General features: G+C 36.2%; 1 protein-coding gene across 17 annotated transcripts in view; it reads left to right on the top strand.

Moving 5' to 3' along the window:
• The window catches only part of foxp1b (forkhead box P1b), a 196,802-nt gene that overhangs the window by 63,005 nt on the left and 113,001 nt on the right, over positions 1-20,796 (top strand). For 13 of the 17 annotated variants that reach the window (XR_013822614.1, XR_013822615.1, XM_079884500.1 and 10 more), the window contains one exon: positions 7,977-8,041. The exons of 2 other annotated variants lie outside the window; for them this stretch is intronic. The gene's annotated coding sequence lies outside the window, so the exon portion shown is untranslated. Of the gene's footprint in view, positions 1-7,976; positions 8,042-17,491; positions 17,610-20,796 lie in introns of those variants that run through there. 2 more of the 17 variants (XM_079884493.1, XM_079884505.1) reach the window with 1 other exon arrangement.

Raw genomic sequence — 20,796 nt, forward strand, 5'->3', positions numbered from 1 at the left:
GACTGGAAAAATGTTGCCTGGTCTGATGAGTCTCGATTTCTGTTGAGACATTCAGATGGTAGAGTCAGAATTTGGCATAAACAGAATGAGAACATGGATCCATCATGCCTTGTTACCGCTGGGCAGGCTGGTGGTGGTGGTGTAATGGTGTGGGGGATGTTTTCTTGGCACACTTTAGGCCCCTTAGTGCCAATTGGGCATCGTTTAAATGCCACGGCCTACCTGAGCATTGTTTCTGACCATGTCCATCCCTTTATGACCACCATGTACCCATCCTCTGATGGCTACTTCCAGCAGGATAATGCACCATGTCACAAAGCTCGAATCATTTCAAATTGGTTTCTTGAACATGACAATGAGTTCACTGTACTAAAATGGCCCCCACAGTCACCAGATCTCAACCCAATAGAGCATCTTTGGGATGTGGTGGAACGGGAGCTTCGTGCCCTGGATGTGCATCCCACAAATCTCCATCAACTGCAAGATGCTATCCTATCAATATGGGCCAACATTTCTAAAGAATGCTTTCAGCACCTTGTTGAATCAATGCCACATAGAATTAAGGCAGTTCTGAAGGCGAAAGGGGGTCAAACACAGTATTAGTATGGTGTTCCTAATAATCCTTTAGGTGAGTGTATACTGTAATATTAATCAGCAATATGTAGGCAACCCTGATATCGGCATCGGCAGCAGCCATTAAAAATTGGATGATGCGTATTTTCTTTTTTCAAATAGATATTCTCCAATGGTTTCCAATTTTTTTAAGCGTGTTTTGAGTAAATATCATGAAGCTTAAGTACAGGTTTTTTTTAAAGTACAGTACGTATTTGTGTGATTAAATTGTATTAAATTGAACATTACTGACCCTAACCTCTAGATATCCATATTGGCATTTGTCATTAATAAAACTATAATATTTCACTGCTTAAAAAGATAACATTACATAACTGGGTTAGAACCCACAGTGACCAGTGTTAACCCTCATAGCCTTAGACTTTAGCTGAATAAATTTCATCGGGGGAGAGGAAGTGAGAATGAGAAATTGCTTTACAGTAGTTTCATGCTCTCATGGTGCTGGTCCGTACTCAAAAAAAAAAAAAAATTATATATATATATATATATATATATATATATATATATATATATATATATATATATATATATATATATATATACATATATATACATATATATTTCTAATCCAATTACAAAAAAAGAAAAAGAAAGAAGAGGGGGGGAAGGTGAGCTCAGAAAAGAAAACAAGTGAAGCTTTTTATTTATCTTTTGGATGATTTCATTAGAATGTGTTTTGAAAGTCTGGCTGGGCCGTTTCTGGTATCCAGAGTGAAAGAATGCTCTATTCAGCTCGCGCTCTTGCCTGTTAACATTTAAATAGTGTAAAGAAATGCACTGCCTTGTTTGTTTTGGGATAGGAACGAAATACCGCTGCCTTGGTATTAAGACTGTGAAAGCTATGTGTGTGTGTACTAGTCTGTGTACTTTGTTCTTAGCTCAGCAAAACGTGAGGGCAGGTCTGAAAAAATGTCTAGACTCAGACAGCCTGACAGTCAGCAGACTATGTACCGACTCGCTCGGCCTCCAGAAGCTCAAGTGACCCACGTACAAGCCAAGATAAATTAGGTTTCTCGTCTGTTTGCATGTCGGAAACCGCCGTTGTTTACACGAACGTGGACGTGCACAACAATGGGCGAAGCCTGCTTGTAAGTGAATTATAAAAATGACTTTCAGGTTTTTTTGGGAATAGTTGAAATGAATCAGGCTCTGGTGAGAGAGTGAGTGGGAGAGAGAGACCTCTGTTCAGTCACCTTTTTGTCAGGCTTTTGTAAACAGCTGCATTTGTCTCAAAGTGAGTCATGCAATTTTCCTGTATTTCAGAGCACAGACAGTGACTTGGAAAATCATGTGCACACACCCTAAAAACAAACACAAATGGACTCAATATAGATATCACAGCCTGTCCTCTGCTCAAGTTTCTTTTTTGCGGTCTCTCTCTTTCTCTCTCTCTCTCAATTTTCTCCTTTTCTGAAATGATTGTATTTTTTAGATCAGTTTTTTCTTCAAAATATTAAACGTTCATAAAAGTAGTTCACATGACTTGCTTGCTATCTGAAGTCATACAATAGCTTTGTACAGTATGTGGAAATGACTGAAATTTCACTGTAAAATCTTTTAGCTCTCAAATCTCATTCGTCCTTTTAGCATATTCAAACTTTGAGCGTTAAAAACATGCGAGAACCAAAATAATTTGGTGTCATTTACATCAAACCTGAGTTTGAATTTGTGCATACACAAATGAGGTTTGTGAGAGCAACATGATTGGAATGATATCAGTAAATAATTTTAGTCTGTTCCTAACACAAAGCTTTAAAATACATCAGGGCCCGGTTTCACAAACAGGGCTTAGATTAAGCCAGGATTAGGTTTTAGTTCAATTAGGATATTTAAGTAGCTTTTATAAACATGCCTTAGAAAAACACATTGCTGGTATGAATCTTGAGACAAAACAATGGCACTGGGCTGGCATATTTTAAGATATTTTAAGATATGTCAGAATAAGTTTCTTTCAGTTAAAACAGCTCAAACATGCATTTTAGTCTAGGACTAGGCCTTGTCTGTGAATTCGGCCGCAGGGTTATTAATAAAAATGCAGTGCACAAATTGGGTATATTGCAGTTAACCTGGTTAAGAATTTAATCATATTAGATTTATTAATGTTAATACATAATCCTGGTTCTTATGAATTTGAGTCAAACTGGATATATTGCCACTATTACATGAATCTCATTATTATTATTATTTCATTAATGTATTATTGAATTTGCATCACATTAAGTTTATTTGTTTGATTTGTTAAAACTGTGTAATCCAAATGGATGGAAATTTGATATACAATCAAAATACATAAATCTTAAATATTAGGCCTGAATGTTTTTTGAGTGTATTGTATAACTTTTTTAAAAACAAATTTTTATCATTTGTAACATTTTATGATTTTACTCAAAAATAACCAAGAGTGTTAATTTGAAAGTTCTTTGTTGTTGTTGTATGGAATGAGGGAGAGTAAATGATGACGGAATATACATTTTTCTTTTAATAATCTTTACACGCACTTTTGACACTTTATCACAGATCACACCCTTCTACACTATTTTTGAGCACGTCAAGCCTGCTTGTTAAAGGACACTGGATAAATTTGCTTTCTTGACCAATAGGGGAGGAGAGGAGCTGGTGGTCACAGCCTATGAGCTACACTCAATTCCTGCATAAATGAATATGCTAATAAGCAGGAATGTTCATTTATGACCCCACTGCAGAAGTAGCCACAGATATGCTATTTAAGCGTTTGCAAACCGATTAATGGAATGGATTTGCTTGGTGGTAAATATTCATGTGCTCTTGTGTTTTTGGTGAAGTGAGCAAAGAGATGGTCCATTAGATGGACTGAAGAGGCGTTCATAATGACCACCAGGGCCTTTTCCGTTAGGATTGGCTTAGTTTTAGCCAGGAATTGGCTGGAGTGTGTGATTCAACAGCCTGTATGATGTAAATGTGGCTGAATAAGAACAATATTTTGTAGAAGTCCTCTTTAGGTCTGGATTTCCAAATGAGATTGTTGATATTCATGTGCATGCTATCATTTTTAGCCATTGTTGTCATGTATGACCAAAGTTTTTGCTTGCCATATAGATGTTTGCGATTCTAGGTCAAACGCAATTAATAGGGATGCACCGATATGACATTTTGGCCGATAACCGATATATTGGTCGATAAATCTAAATCCAAAATTAGCTCAGCTACTCTACAGCTAGGCAACTACCATTATGACGCTTCAAAAAATTCATAAAGAGATCGTAAAACTAATCCATATGAACTGAGCGGTTTAGTCCAAATCTTCTGAAGAGACACAATCGCTTTATATGATGAACAGATTTAATTTAGGCTTTTTATTCACATATAAACATTGATCAGCAAACATAAACTGAAACTCGACCGAAACGTCTTGACGCGCGAGAACAAACCTCTTGCTGAAGCTCAAACGTGCTGTGTAACATGAGAATGAACCTCATTGGTTCTTGCTGAAGCTCAAACGTGCTGTGTAACATGAGAATGAACCTCATTGGTTCTTGCTGAAGCTCAAACGTGCTGTGTAACATGAGAATGAATCTCATTGGTTCTTGCTGAAGCTCAAACGTGCTGTGTAACATGAGAATGAACCTCATTGGTTCTTGCTGAAGCTCAAACGTGCTGTGTAACATGAGAATGAACCTCATTGGTTCTTGCTGAAGCTCAAACGTGCTGTGTAACTTGAGAATGAACCTCATTGGTTCTTGCTGAAGCTCAAACGTGCTGTGTAACTTGAGAATGAACCTCATTGGTTCTTGCTGAAGCTCAAACGTGCTGTGTAACATGAGAATGAACCTCATTGGTTCTTGCTGAAGCTCAAACGTGCTGTGTAACATGAGAATGAATCTCATTGGTTCTTGCTGAAGCTCAAACGTGCTGTGTAACATGAGAATGAACCTCATTGGTTCTTGCTGAAGCTCAAACGTGCTGTGTAACATGAGAATGAACCTCATTGGTTCTTGCTGAAGCTCAAACGTGCTGTGTAACTTGAGAATGAACCTCATTGGTTCTTGCTGAAGCTCAAACGTGCTGTGTAACTTGAGAATGAACCTCATTGGTTCTTGCTGAAGCTCAAACGTGCTGTGTAACATGAGAATGAACCTCATTGGTTCTTGCTGAAGCTCAAAATGAACCTCATTGGTTTCATCATCAATTACTCATCAAATTGTCATCAGCCTACGCAACTACCACTTTAATTCTTCAAAAAGTTCATAAAGAGATCATAAAACTAATCCATATGAATTGAGTGGTTTAGTCCAAGTTTTCTGAAGAGACTCGATCGCTTTATATGATGAACAGATTTAGAATTTGTTTACTGTACTTTTTATTAAGGTAAATATCATTTTTGTGCAATGATGCTATTTAGAAGGGAAAAGACTTTTGGACATTTTTAGCGAGTTACCAGCACAAGAACTTAACCTTTTTTTCTGTCTGTCTCTTCGCTATCATCTTCAGACAATATTTAGTCCATGTGATCATTTAGTTGTCTCTCCCGCCACGTTTCCTCTATAACACACCCATGAAGCCGATCATCTCAGCAAGTTCCCCGAGCACCAGAGTGCTGGTTCTTTTCCTTCTCCAGCTGGGTCTAACAGTATGAGTGTATTTATTCACTCCCCAGGCCTCCTCCACCCCGCTGCTCAAAACACCAGCATTACCACCAACTGCATGCATTCAGTCTGGACTGATATCGATTTAGCAACACATTACGGTGCTAAAAACTAAAAGGTAACTGCTGTTGCGCGTCTCTCTTCCTATCCCCCCCCCCCCCCCTCCCCCTTAATGCAAAACGTTCTCATCATTAGAATGAGAGAACATTTGTCTAAATGAGCGTTAGGCATTTCAGTAAACTCATTTAGCACCTGAGACCTTAGCAGGTGATTTGAATAAATGATGTTTAGCTTTTTAAGCTGAAAGATTCATCACTTGTCACCACGAGCTATTGATTCATAACAGCAGGGATGACATGTTAATTGAAGTCTAATGAATTAGAATAAGAGAAAATGGAGTCAGCACAAGATATGCGGAAAACTCATATATGGTCCTGGTGGTGACTGGTGTTTTTAGTCATTTTTAAGTAAACGCTGACCACCCACCTTAACAAGGGTGTTTAACAGATAATTGATGCAGAGACATGGACAGGCTGTACCAATGTGTTTTATCTGCGCTCACTTTACCTGAGATAAACAGATTCACTCTGCTCAAACGGCCAGCCACTGTTTTGACTGGCAAATGTAAACTGCATATTTGTTCACGTTCGGCTAAGCTTTCATGCTTTTATTCAAATACCCAAGGGATGTTGGCCTACAGTATCTTTCTCAGTAGTGTAGTATGAGAATATGCTCTTAGAGTATATTTTTGAGTCCAGACTGTAAATGCGAGCTTATGAACCTTTTGCCTTTTTGGCTTTTGGGAAGGAGTTGCCTTATAAAAAGCCATACAGTGATGGTAATACTATGATCCTTTGAAACTGGCACCAAAATATGTCCAAAATAAAATGGTAGTATCATGACCAAAATTTTTTATTTATTTATTTATTTTTTTACTTTTTTGTTGATGGTACAATATTTAGTTCAATGGAGTAGTGCTGTGATATACAGTATACTATGGTACTGATTTGTTACCATAATTATATACTATGGTATGTACTTGGGGGTGTTACAAATGCACGCCACCGTTCAGAAGTTGGGGGTCAGTAAGAAAAATTAATACTTGTATTCAGCATTGATGCAATCAATTGAACAAAGTGCCATTTTCTAATGTTACAAAACTTTCTTTTTCACATTAATGCTGTTCTTTTTATATTCATCAAAGAATCCTGAAAAAAAAGTATGTACGTATGTATGTATGTATGTATGTATGTATGTATGTATGCATGTATGTGTATATGTGTTTCCACAAAATATTAAGAATCACTTAACTGTTAACATGACTTATTATATTTTTGATAATAATAATAAGTTTCTTGAGCATTAAATCAGCATATTAGAATGGTTTAGAATAATCATGTGACACTTAAGACTGTAGTAATTGGCTGTTACAAATTCAGATTTGCCATCACAGGAATAAATTACTTTTTAAAATATATTAAAATAAAAAAGCAGATATTTTCAATTGTAATAATACTTCACAATATTTCTGTTTTTACAGTATTTTTAATCAAATAAATGTGGCCTTGGTGATCATTAGGACTTGCCGAACCAATACTTTTGAACGATAGTGTTTATGTCCAAAAATAGTATAATACTATGGTATGTTTTGGCACTTGTTTTGGTACCTAATTAGTTTTTTGCAACAGGTGTAGCATAGACTCTATAGTGCAATCAGGGCTTGATATTAACTTTTTGGCTCACCAGCCACTGTGGTTAGTGGTTTTTACTAGCCTCTCAGCATTTTCACTGGCCACAATTTTGACATCGATTCCATGGGAATGCTCTTTAAGACCGGCATTTTGAAATTATTTTGTGTGTATTTGACTGTTAAAGCGCAATAAGCAGCAAAAAAGAACTCAATTTAGTACTGAGAGGCGGCTCTATGTGCGCACACTTTGGGTGTGAGCACAAAGTCTGCAGGAATGAGTAAAATTATGCGCAATACGCGCAATCGCATGCCGAAATTCAAGCTCTGTAACACCAACAACATTCATTCCGGAGCAAATGGAACGAGTGAGTAAGAAGAGGCGGGTTTGTGTGTCAACTTGCTGTCGGAGAGATGAGAGGGAAAGAAAGCGCAGCTGGTATCGTGGATCTATTCTGCGGAAAATGAGTTTTGGAAGTGTTTCAGATATTTCAGTATCGATGTGTATTGAAAAATCTATATTTTTGACAACAGTGCATTGCACTTAGTTTATTATTTCAGATGCCTTTTTAAAAGATTATAAGTGAAAAATGTATATATTATGTATGTATTTCAACCTGCCAAAGTGGCAAGTGACTGAGTTACACGCCACTGCTGAAATCCACCCGCATTTGGCGGGTTGGCCGGTGTTAATGTCAAGCCCTGAATGCAACTTTCGCTTGATATAAAGGAAAAGTTTAACCCTTTATGGTTTGATAAGGTTGATCAATCACTCACTTCCATATTGTAGCTTATGGTTTAGTAATGCTGCGGATATAAGTGATTTTGTTTTTCTGCTTCTCTCAAGTTTTGCCAAGTAGATGATGTGCTTCTGTATGTCCACAGTTGAGTTCTCATTGGTTTATCTGCAACATCACAACTCTAAAATAGCTTACTTAAATGTAATTTCGTATGCACAGAGATGACTGATGGTTTGTGACAGCAGCAGTAATTTTACAGCTACAGCTTTTTCTGTGTGTTTGTTGTCTCTGCAGGGCAGGGAGGTTAAACGCAGCGCTGGAACTGAAGACAGCCGCAAATAAGCAAGTCCTTGGAGAAGGTAAACAAGTGATTCGTTATTAGACTCCAATGGAGCCGAGTGTGTGTGTTTGTGCTTGTTGACAGACTAGAAAGGGCAGGACTAGTGCTAGTATTCTACAGTATATAGTTTCTTTATATCTTTTTGTCAGCAGCCATATCACCCTGTAGCCCAAGACTGAAGCTAAGCAGGGTTGATCCTGGTTAGTACCTGGATGGGAGACCTCCTGGGGAAACTAGTTTGCTGCTGGAAGAGGTGTTAGTGAGGCCAGTAGGGGGCGCTCACCCTGTGGTCTGTGTGGGTCCTAACACCCCAGTATAGTGATGGGGACACTATACTGTCAAAGAGCACCGTCCTTCGTTTGAGACATTAAACCGAGGTCCTGACTCTCTGTGGTCATTAAAAATCCCAGGATGTCCTTCGAAAAAAGACTAGGGGTATAACCCCGGCATTCTGGAAAAATTTGCCCATTGGCCTCTGTCCATCATCATAGCCTCCTAATAATACCCATATAAACTGATTGGCTTCACCTCTCCACCAATAAGCTGGTGTGTGGTGTGCGTTCTGGCTCAATATGGCTGCCGTCGCATCATCCAGGTAGAACAGGGATGGGCAACTTCGGTCCTGGAGAGCCAATGTCCTACAGAGTTTAGCTCCAACCCTGAAAAAATCACCTGCCTGTAACTTTCTAGTAATCCTGAGGACCTTGATTAGCTTGTTCAGGTGTGTTTGATTAGGGTTGGAGCTAAACTCTGTAGGACACTGGCCCTCCAGGACCGAAGTTGCCCATCCCTGAGGTAGATGCTGCACATTGGTGGTGGTTGAGGAGATTCTCCCCTTCTATGTAAAGCGCTTTGAGTGCCGAGAAAAGCGATATATAAATAAAACAACAATTTGATTTGTTGCTGCTCTTGTCTTTGTATACTTTTCTCAAGGTTGAGAGAAAAAGAGGTTGTTTATTTTTGTCAAAGTTTACCGCTAAACAGGACGGTTTATTTCCCCTACTGCACAGGTCTTTTTGAGACATGATTTGGCTAACTTGCTGAGTCAACATATTTTAAATGGTCATTGTCAGTAATTAATAGGACTTTTTGAGTTATCCAGGTACTACGACAAGGAAAAATTGTATTTGAAAACGATATTTGATTTCTAAATAGGTTTCCCAACCTGTCTGATTCAGAATGGAACAGCCTTAATCAGCTGACATGGAGACCAGAGCAAACCATAGAAGTGAAGTAGGGGTGTTCATGTACAGTATTAAGGCGCAGGGTGTGAGAAGGACTGTGTTTGTGTGTCTGTGTTCTCTGACAGTATGGTGGACAAGGAAGGGACTTCCCATCCTTTCCCATGAGCTCATGCTTACAGACACATTCACACACACCCAAATACACAAACCTTGTTCACTATGTGATTGATTTCTATTTTGTTGTTTTGCATTTTGTTCTTTCTATTTTTCTCACCATAGAGCTTCTTAAAAAGCTACTGTTGATCTCCCTCTTGTCATTACACACTACAAACACTGTAAAAATCTTATTGTAATCATTATCTTTGTCTAGTTCTTCAGCAAAAATATATAAATATTCTTAAAACAAATTTACATATAATTTACTTATGTACTTATATAAAACATATATAAGTACTTATATAAAACATAATAAGATTTGTTTTCAGTGAAAATTTCCTTTTTTTACTCCATTGGCAATTTTTTTCATAGTTATAAGTCTGACAAAATAAATTGTTGATTTATGCTTAAACTGAATGCCCAACATTACCAAAGAAAAAGTTGTCTTGCTTTTGATATCCATTACATACCTGGTTTTATTGTTTTTTTGTTTGTTTTTTAAAGTGCTGCCCACAATGCTATTGGCTTCAACAAGATTAGATATTTTTATTGGAAAACAGGAATACTAGTAATATTTATTTATTTATTTATTTACTTAACCACCCACCCAGTGAGTTTTCTTAAATTGTTAGATCACCCAAAAATAATAAAACATTTTCATCAATTAGTCATCAAATTGTCATCAGCCTACGCAACTACCACTTTGATGCGTCAAAAAGAGATCGTAAAGCTAATCCATATGAATTGAGTGGTTTAGTCCTACTTTTCTGAAGAGACTCAATTGTTGAATTTAGAATTTGAATTTATATTTTATATTTTAATTTATATGTGAATAAAAGCCTAAATTCAATCTTACGTCAAATAAAGCGATTGTGTCTCTTCAGAAAATTTGGACTAAACCACTCGATTCGTATGGATTAGTTTTACGATCCCGTTATGAATTTATGAAGCATCAAAGTGGTAGATGAGTAGCTGTCAATGGAGGGACAAAAATCTCAAATTCAGTTGTGTTACAAAGATGAACAAAAGTTTTACGAGTTTGGAGCGACATGAGGGTGAGTAATTAATGACAGAATTTTCATTTTTGGGTAAACTGATGGGTGTAGGGTTTGGCCATACCATTGGATTTCTGGGAAGGGTGTAGGGCTATCTCCCTTTTAGCAACTGGCCAGCCAAGATAAACCTCATCATACTATATGTTTTTTGCACAGGATTTGCATATGTCAGTGTTTAAAAACCAGTTTGAGGTGCAGATTATAATGACAATGATGCAAGTATTACATGATTTTGATCATTTCACACACTTTCAAACTTTTTAATTGATCATGCACTTTGGTATAACGCAAAATGACTTGCTTATACATTCAGTTCAGTCCACTTTCCAACAGAAATGCCTGTTTACTTCTGTATGGATGCCTGGTATAATCTTATCCCCACTCAACCACTCTTACATAAGTTAAAGTAAGTGTATATCCACTTAAACCCTGAGTACTTTTTCAGAGAGCTAAACAGCAGGGGAAAATATAATATTTGCATGCTGTGTGGCGCCTGCCAAGGGCTAAATTGGAATGCCTCTGAAGATCATACACTTGATTATTTACTTTATTTGCCTCATCCTCTCGTTTTACGGCAACCACAAAGATGGAAATTCTGAGGTAACACCAAATGAAAAGTTGTATATTGATGCATGTTAGGGCGCAGAGGTGGATTAGGGTCCATGTAATAGCTCTTCCGAGTACATTTATTGCTTACTACAAAAAAAATGTAATTCTGTGTATCAGCATCAGGTTGAAAATTGCTTTGTATTAGCATTAGCATTTGGTAAGCCCCTAATTCCCCTGTTTCTACAGCTGAGTGTGTTTCTATGCATTTACAAGTGCTTCCGATTTGTAGGAGTTCACTTAAATCTCTTTTTCTGCCAAAGCTATGAACATAATAAACAAGCCAGCATGGCTAAAGCGCCACACGGGGGAGATTGCTAACGAGAAAGTTAAATGCTTACGCTAGTCACACAGTTGTTTATGCGCCCGTGTGCATAACTCCAGAGAGGATTTTAATATGCTGTAATAAAAAGTTTTTAGAGCGGTAACATCTTGAACTAAAGAATTAGCACTAGCTTCGTTTTCTGTTAATTATGAAATTGTCAGCATTTTCTTACAATGAAGTACTGTGGAAGTGTCAGATGTAAAAATTGTATGGGTGATTAACACAATTATACATAGCAGTATTACCATGGTGTCCAAAACATACTTTTTTTGTATGTTTTGTGTATTTGTACCATTTATGAATATAAATTGAATAACAAAATTATGATGATGTATCAATTAGATTTGAGGTCAAAACAGAGGTAGAACAGATCCAAATTGGCATTTACATTTTTTGATGCATTTAAAACTGGCTGCCTTTCCTTGCCATGCCTCCGTGCTTTAAAAAAAGTCACTTTTTTTTTTTTTTTTTACTTGATGAAAGTGCACTTCTCTGAATGCATATAGAAAATCACAATTACAAATCCATTATGTTTTTCATGTATTGATAACTTAATGAATTCTGCTCTCTTAGAGGTGGAAAGGCTTTGATATAGTTGGTCTGCCACTGCGTCGGAGCGAGTCTTCGTGACAGGATCTTTGTACTGAATGGAAGTGATGGCAGTCAGGCTGGCAGCAGTCTCTGCTTCTGTCAGAGGAGTTGTCTTCAGAGAGATGAAAGGAAATCTGTCCACGAAAACGCTCCGTGAGGAGTGTGTGCGAGAGTGTTTGTCACGTATATCACAAAGCTCAGTTTGTCTTCTTTTCATCTGAAGACATTCGCTGTTTTTCCTTTCTTTCTTTTTTTGCATCACTTTTCAATTTCTTCATCCAGCTGAAAGGAGATGACCGTATTTTAAATGGGTCAAATTGAATGAAAGAATGATTTTTAGGTGGTTCTTTCAACATGAAATGTATGCATTTGCTTCTTTTATTGCTTAAGTAAGGTTGGTCTGCCCCCCCCCCCCCCCAGTCATTTAGCAATGCAAATACACCACACGGTTGAACTCATTTTGGTAAGACGAAAGTGAAATCATTAGCACATTGTTGAACATAAGCAGCGAATGGGCTTACTCTATATATAAGCATACTCTATGGGCTTAGTCTTAGCTTGCCTTTCTTAAAAATTCTGCAGATCAAGTTCATAAATCATCATGACAATTGAAAGTATATGTCCTTAATGACTTGCACAGGTTGATGTTTATTGTTCTCTATCTGACATTCGCTATATTCATGGTCAATATCATTTTGGCAGTGTCTCGCTGCTGTATTTATTTGAGGAAGCAAAATCCCTTTTAGGGATGAAGCACCTGGGCCTGGATGCTTAATGGAATAGCTTTAACATTAAGTAAATAAACAGCTTGCATTTGAAAGGTGTGTGTGTGTGTATCAGAGACAAAGAAAGAGGGGGAGTGTATTTGTGCTGTGGGTAGGAAAGGAGATACGCCTACACTGGTTAGCTGAAGTTTTGTTGTGGCTTTTAAACTGAAATAAGAGTTTGACTTTGGACTTTGTTAAAGGTGAAATGTGTGATTTCTTTGCCACTTTCGGCACCAAATTGAATTGCGAAAATATTGTTATTGCAATTACTGTAATGCATTTTCCTTTGTAAGGGAATGTAATTAACTGATTTCACAATGGCATACAGTATATCAGTGGTATCACTTTGGTTGGTGATTTATGCAAAGGTCCTACTTTTGTACTATTTTGATGGTTTGTAAGTTAGCATTTTTCAAACTGGGGTCAAATTTTCAGGGTGTGTGCTGAACATTTCAGAAATTATTAACATTCCATTGATTCATTTGATTCAAAATAGTAAACTGAAAATCTAAAAAGTTGTAAAGGAACGAACGACTGTTCATATAATCAAATATGGAAATAATACTAGACTACAATAATAAACTGTTGGGTATAAAGTATAAAATGCAATATATTAGAGGCCTGCGAACAGTTTGTGGTTATGAAAGGGGCCTTTGGTTTTTAAAAAAAGTCTTTGAATGCTTTGCTTTGCTTTGAATGAAACATGTCTTTTTTATGGGGAAGTTATCACTTTTTAAATTGCTCTCTTTGCACTTGGGCTGTAATATGTAATTTTTTGGGCTAAAAAAATAAATTACAAAGTGGCATGCATTTTACTTGTCACTTCTCTGGTTGAAGTCTTCTTCCCTGTAGACTGAAAGCTAATTCAACATTATCAACAAAAAAAAAAAAAGTGACCAGGCACGTTAAAAGCAGATCTGTTTACTGTGTGTTTTGCAGCAGGTCGAGGACTGGCTGCTTTAGTTGTTATTCATAAACACAGTCCTCCCAAGCTCGGGGGAGGGAGGGAAAAAAGAAAGAAGACGTGGAAAAAAAGAGAAAGAAGCAAAGAGCTTAAGTCCAGGACTGAAAACAGGAATGACAAACACCATTAGCTGAAAAAAATTTCCATCTCATTGCAACTATGTTATTGTTTACTTTAGCATACACATCCTAATATGGTTTCATCTCTGTTAAAACAGTGCAAAAGGAAGGCCAGGGGCCCGGCCCAGGGTAGGGGCCTTTAAACTGACACTTAGACAACAAGAAACATATCACACAGGCCTTGTCCTCTCATACATTATTCAACCTTATGATCGCTAATGATAATTAGGCTTTTTCCCTGACTGGTTTCTCTTTTCCCTGTTCACAGCCATTCATATTTCATCTTTTCCTCACAAGCTTGCTTAACAACGGTTTGTTTGCCGGTTTCCTATTAGAACAGGAAGTTGGGGCAGGACATATCAAAATAGCCAATAGCCTTTAGTTGACATAACAGTCATAATTTGCTACTTGCGGATACAAATGAGTGTAGGATGAATCTTAAATATTTCTGATTCAATGTTTTTTTTTTTTTTTTTTGGTATAATGATAATTGGGAAGAAAATGGAAACAATACTGTAACAATTTTCTTAATTGTCAATATATATATATATATATATATATATATATATATATATATATATATATATATATATATATATATATATATATATATATATATATTAGTGGTGGGCCGTTATCGGCGACTCTTATCGCGCGATAAAAAAAATATCGCCGTTAATCTATTCTCCAAGTTGGGTTGGGAGCGTTGGGAGCTGGCTCAAACTACACAAGCTATGATGACGCAATCTACCCGCGGCCGCGAGGAACACCCGGCTGCAACGCATCATATTCGTCGTCATCTTAAGTAAACACGGCTGAAAGTGAAAGCTGGTGTAAAAGATCCGTGCAACATCCATTATTTGGACTTGGTTTGTATTTAAGCCGTCCGACGTTAGACTGTGTGGTAACAGTTCGGTAAGTTAACACACGACTAATCCGTTCTACCACCTCAAATTCAAAACGAAACATATCACTGAATACCAGCGCGCGCGTATTTTTCCCAATATATCTTAGTGAGTGGTGTAGCACATAATCTCTTTTTATTAAAAGCGCCCGATTTTAAGAATCGTTGTTGTGTTTCTTTTTAACTGAAAAGACATCAGTTAGACAATATTCTAATTTTAAATGTGGGGTTTCATAAGCTCCAAGCCATAATAAACATTAGACCTACTTAAGTCTCTGCAGCTAGTGTACTTAAATTTTATTTATCTGCAAAATTATGTTGTATACTTACAGTTTTGCACAATATATGTTCTCAAAACTACATACACCCTTTCAAAAAAAAACAAAAAAACAAAAACATTTAGCAGTTGTTTAGCAGGGTCTGTGTAACCTGTTCTGAAATGGTTTTATTATAATATCGTTATCGCAAGAGGCTGCAATGTATATCACAATATGGATTTTAGGCCATATCGCCCATCCCTAATTGATAGCCTATAGTAGTTGATAATAACATAGGCCTACCTAATGTTGCCTACGGACGGTAACAGTACAGTAGTAACCTTTTACAGTCTATGAGTAGAACAGCTTTCTCAAGCAGTTTGTGATGCATTTTGGAAACAGGAGATGAGCACCTGGTCTAATGCGCCACCTGGCTTGAGAAACCCGTTCTCAAAGACTTACTTTTATAGTCATTATTTGGGTAGCACACATACTCTGAATGCCTTCGGCAGAATTCAAATGAGCCATTTTAATCTAGATTAATCTAGATTAATTTCAAAATTAATCTAGATTAATCTAGATTAAAAAAATTAATCTATGCCCACCTCTAATATATATATATATATATATAATAAAATTATGATTAGAAATTTGGTTGAACAATTTTAGACCATTTTTATAAATTACCAAATTTATAATCATATTTTCATAACAATTAAGAAAATTGTGATAAAATGAAAAATAAATAAATAATATTTTGAATAAATAAAAGTATTTTATATATATATATATATATATATATATATATATATATATATATATATATATATATACGACCGTTCAAAAGTTTGGGGTCAGTAAGATTTTTTTAATGTTTTTAAAAGAAGTATCTTCTGCTCCCCAAGGCTGCATTTATTTGATAAAAAACAATAAAAAAAAAAAACAGTAATATTGTGCAATATTATGACAATTTAAAATGTCTGTTTTCTATTTTAATATATTTTAAACTGTTATTTATTCCCATGATCAAAGCTGAATTTTCAGCATCATTACTCCAGTCTTCAGTGTCACATGATCCTTCAGAAATCATTCTAATATGATGATTTGATGCTCAAGAAACATTCATTATTATTATCAATGTTGAAAACAGTTGTGTACAATTTGTTTTCAAAATTCTTTGATGAATAGAAAGTTCAAAAGAACAGCATTTATTTAAAATAGAATATTTTCTAACATTATAAATGTCTTTACTGTAACTTTTGATCAGTTTAACTCATCCTTGATGAATAAAAGTATTGATTTATTTTATTTCTTTCCCCCAAAAATAAAATAAAATAATTCTTACTGACCCCAAACTTTTGAACGGTAGTGTTTAATGTTACAAAAGCTTTAGATTTCATATAAATGCTGTTCTTTTGAACTTCGTATTCATCATAGCATCATGAAATAAAAAATAAAAAAATTAAATAACTGTTTTCAACATTGATAATAATCATAAATGTTTATTGAGCATCAAATCATCATATTTGAATAATTTCTTGTGAAAATCATGTGACACTGAAGAGTGGAGTAATGATGCTGAAAATTCAGCTTTGATCACAGGAATAAATTACACTTTACTATATATTCACATAGAAAACAGCTGTTTTAAATTGGAATAATATTTCACAATATTACTGATTTTGTTTGTATTTTTAATCAAATAAATGCAGCCTTGGTGAGCAGAAGATACTTCTTTTTAAAAACATAAAAAATCTTACTGACCCCAAACTTTTGAACGGTAGTGTGAGTGTGTGTATGTGTATATATGTATATATATATGTATGTGTAATATATATATGTATGTGTAATATATATATATATATATTAAAAATGACAATTTTTAATTGTCAATAAAAATATGATTATACATTTGATCATTTATAAAAATGGTCTAAAATTGTTAAATCAAATTTATAATCAGTATTTTTATTTAATTTAATTTATTTATTTATTTAGATAGTTGGGAAGAAAATGGAAACAGGACTGGAAAGATTTTCTTAATTTTCCTGAAAATAATATTATAAATGCCCAAATCTATAATCATTATATTATTTTATTATTATTTTATGATATTTGGGAAGGATTTTCTTAATTGTCCTGAAAATATATGATTATAAATTTGGTCATTTATAGAAATGGTCAAAAATTGCTTTAGACCATTTTTCTTTATTTTATAAATGGTCAAATTTCATTTTTAATCAATTTTATTGATTTATTTTGAATTATTTTATTTATTTATTTATTTTTTGAAATTGTTATGGTTATTAATATCTTTAGTTTTTGGATTCATTTATTTTTATTTTTGTTTGTAAATTCATTAGTATATCTCTCTCTGTTCTTTTGTCTTGTATCTCTCTCTCTCTCTCTCTCTCTCTCTCTCTCTCTCTCTCTCTCTTTCAGTCTTTCACTCTTTTGTTTGTTGTGGTTGCCTGTTCACTGGTTGTCTGTGTTTGTCTTGTTTAGGTATATATCAGCAGGGGATAAGGGTTGGTGTGTTTCAGAACAGATTAGTGTAGTCACAGGTTGTGTCCCTCCTGTCACCGCTGCGCCCTCATACATGAGACTCTTCAAGCGCGCTGTATGACCAATCAAGCTCTTTTATCTTCTTCTCTGATTGGTGAGTAACTTTAGGACCTTTATTCTGCTCATGTCTGTAACGCGTTTAAGAATCCTGTCGATTTAATGAAGATGTTCAGAACACATGGCTTATGTGATTAGTCAGATGAGCCTTCATCAAAGGGACGATGAAAAACGCTAATGCCAAGACAAATGACAGGACATGGATATGGCTTCTTTTTTTATGTGTGTTTTTACAGCAGATCCTTCAGGAAATGGCGCTTAAAGGCTAGATCTCTTTTCGCCCTCTTCCTTGTAGGTTAAGGATGTGGCCGGCCTCACCTCAATCCTAAAATCCTCATGCTCATGATATTTGCTCAGCCTTATCTGCAGCTGTAGATGAATGGCATTCTGGGACATTGAGGAATGTTGAAGGTCATCCACTGTAACCTTATATCTGAATCAAGCAGAGCTTCAGTGCAGGCTCACCTTATCTATGGGCATATTGTCATAACATGGATTTAAATGGAGATTACAATTTTGGGGTGTTTTTTTTTACTTTTACTTTTTTTCTTTACCTTTAGGTTTGGACATTGAAATGTGCACTTTTTTGAATCGATAACATTTTTATTTCAGTTTCATATCAGTTTGAAAATGAGCTTTACATTTTTTCAAATGTCTGTCTGTCGTTCGTTCTTTCCATCTGTCGTTCGTTCTATCGTTCTGTCTGTCGATTGTTCTATCAGTCTGTTGATCGTTCTGTCTATCGTTCTGTCTGTCTTTCTCTTTTTTCATCTATCTATCGATCGTTCTGTCTGTTTTTCATCCATCTATCGTTCTGTCGATCGTTCTATCGTTCTGTCTGTCGATTTGTTCTATCAGTCTGTTGATCGTTCTGTCTGTTTTTCTCTTTTTTCATCTATCTTTCGATCGTTCTGTCTGTTTTTCATCCATCTATCGTTCTGTCGATCGTTTTGCCGTTCTATATCGATCGTTCTATATATCCATCTATCTGTCTGAAAATCGATTGTCCTATCTATCGTTCTATCGTTCTGTCGATCATTCCATCTTATCTGTCTGTCATCTCTTAGACACTACAGACAGTAGTAAATCAGTGACTATATTTTGCTGTCAAGTGTTTTTGCTACTTTCAGGCTGGAATAAATTTCTTTGATTAGGTTTGGTTGTGTGAGTAATGCCATATGAACGGGGCCACATAGATTCATTTTTAGATCTTTTTTTCCCCAAACGCTGTCTGGCTCAATCCTGCCTAATAAGTGCACAGACAGATCCACTATTGTCACCTCACTGAATGGAGGCGGATAGGACATAAGTAATCCGTATTGATTTTGACATTACAATGTTGTAAGTGATAACTACGTTAACAGGCGCTATAAAACCAAAGCCCTAATTAGGCCGTATTTCATACTCGCCATTAGGTAGGCTTTTTAATTCAACGATGATACCCAAGTGATCAATTTTCCCTGCGTTTTGTGTTTTAGAAAAAGCAGTGTAAAAAGCCAGCTTTGTCTTTGAGGCAAAAGGGAACGGCATTGTTTTTAACCTCCTCTTAATGAACTTTGTGTGGCCGTTGTTTGCAGACCTCAAGGTCGCATTCGTAGAATGGCTGCACATTTTTTGTAAACATGTTTACATGCAGACATGTGTCAATACAGTAAACGCATACAGGCTCAGAGAGGCCATACCGGTTAACTCAGTGTTGTTGTTTTTTTTCTGATTACCTTATATGCACATGAGTCTGTTTGTGCAAACGTCTGTGTGGCCAGGCGCTCATGCACCTGCAAAAAAATATAGTTTCACAACCCCATAATGATGCTTCTGCTCACAGTGAGCATCTGTTTGTAATCTTTTCCACAAGTGTTCAAAAAAGAAAAGAAAAGAAAAGAACTAAAGGCAAAAAAAGAGAAGAATGCTTGAGCAGCAGTGGTATTAAATATGAATTAATGGAATGAAGCCTAGACATGGTTGTAGCGACAAAAAAAACATTAATAAAATTTATGTTACTGGCACGTAGGTACATTTGGACTTGGTATCCTTTAATTAGAAGTGAGATATTAGCATTTCATAGGGATTTACACAGGGAAGACACTGCCACAGACAGGAGCACTTTCATTCCGCTCTGTTCTGCATGTAATGAGCGGTGTCATTAGTTGATGGAGAGGATTCTGCCCCGACTCTACCTTGAAAGGCACGTCATTTACATACTTCTTAGGAATACAGTCTATAATGGATTCCTCAATGAATAAAATAAAACAGCACTTCTTTAAAATTTCAAGAGTAATGTGCACAGGCTCTGATTCGTTTGTTGGTGCGGTTTGGCTAAGTCAATTGAGATGAAGTCCTGGCGGGTTGGTGAGGAGAGATTGACTTATGTCTGAGAGCGAAGACCTCAGATTTTGCTCTGGGAACAGAGAAGTGCGTCATAAATTCGGAATGAGATCAATAATGTGGTGACATGAAAGTCTTAAAGCTGCGGATCAAAAACAGGGGGAACGAATGACACAAACTATGTTTGTGTGATCCGTCGAGTCCGGGTTTGATGGTTTTTGTGGGATGATTTGGGTTGCAATGCTGTCATTTTTGGTGCAGTTGCTTTTGGTAGACGGCAATAGTTAAATGTCATTATTCATGATAATTCGACTGGAAAGTGGAGGTGTTTTCCTTCCCCTTTCAAATGCAAGTTTATAAGCCCTCATATGTCATCCCTCCCCCATCTGTCTCACGTATTACTTTCACTTTTTTCCACCCATCGAATCAGCAGTGAAGTGATTTTGTATTTTATTGATGAGCTCCGAAGTGGCAAGTGTAGGAAATGGAACCTTTGATCAGAGCGTCTCTAGGAAATGGAAGTTGAGGGTGTGAAGTCCGCCAGGTGAGACACATCCAGCCTCTGTAAGCCCCTCCCTCATACGTTTGAGCGAGACAAGAACCCTCTCACCATCTTCCTGCCCTCCCCCCCACCACCGAAAACACATATTTGTTTAGGCTGTTTTCACTCCAAGTTACATGAGCGCCGATTACAGCTTTTCATTAGCGAAAATTGGGTATTTGTTTTAAACTTTAACCAGTCACTTTGATATGCTAATTACGCTGTAATTTAATTTGAGTCCCGTAATGATGATGCCGTTATTATGGACATAAATGATGCAGTTAAGCAGAGAGTAATCTCATTTGCATACTGTACATGCCAGTAAATTAAAGCCTTTCCTGCTTGGCTTCAACTTTAA

This window comes from Squalius cephalus, assembly GCF_949319135.1.
Source record: "Squalius cephalus genome assembly, chromosome: 10".
Taxonomy (NCBI): Eukaryota; Metazoa; Chordata; class Actinopteri; order Cypriniformes; family Leuciscidae; genus Squalius; species Squalius cephalus.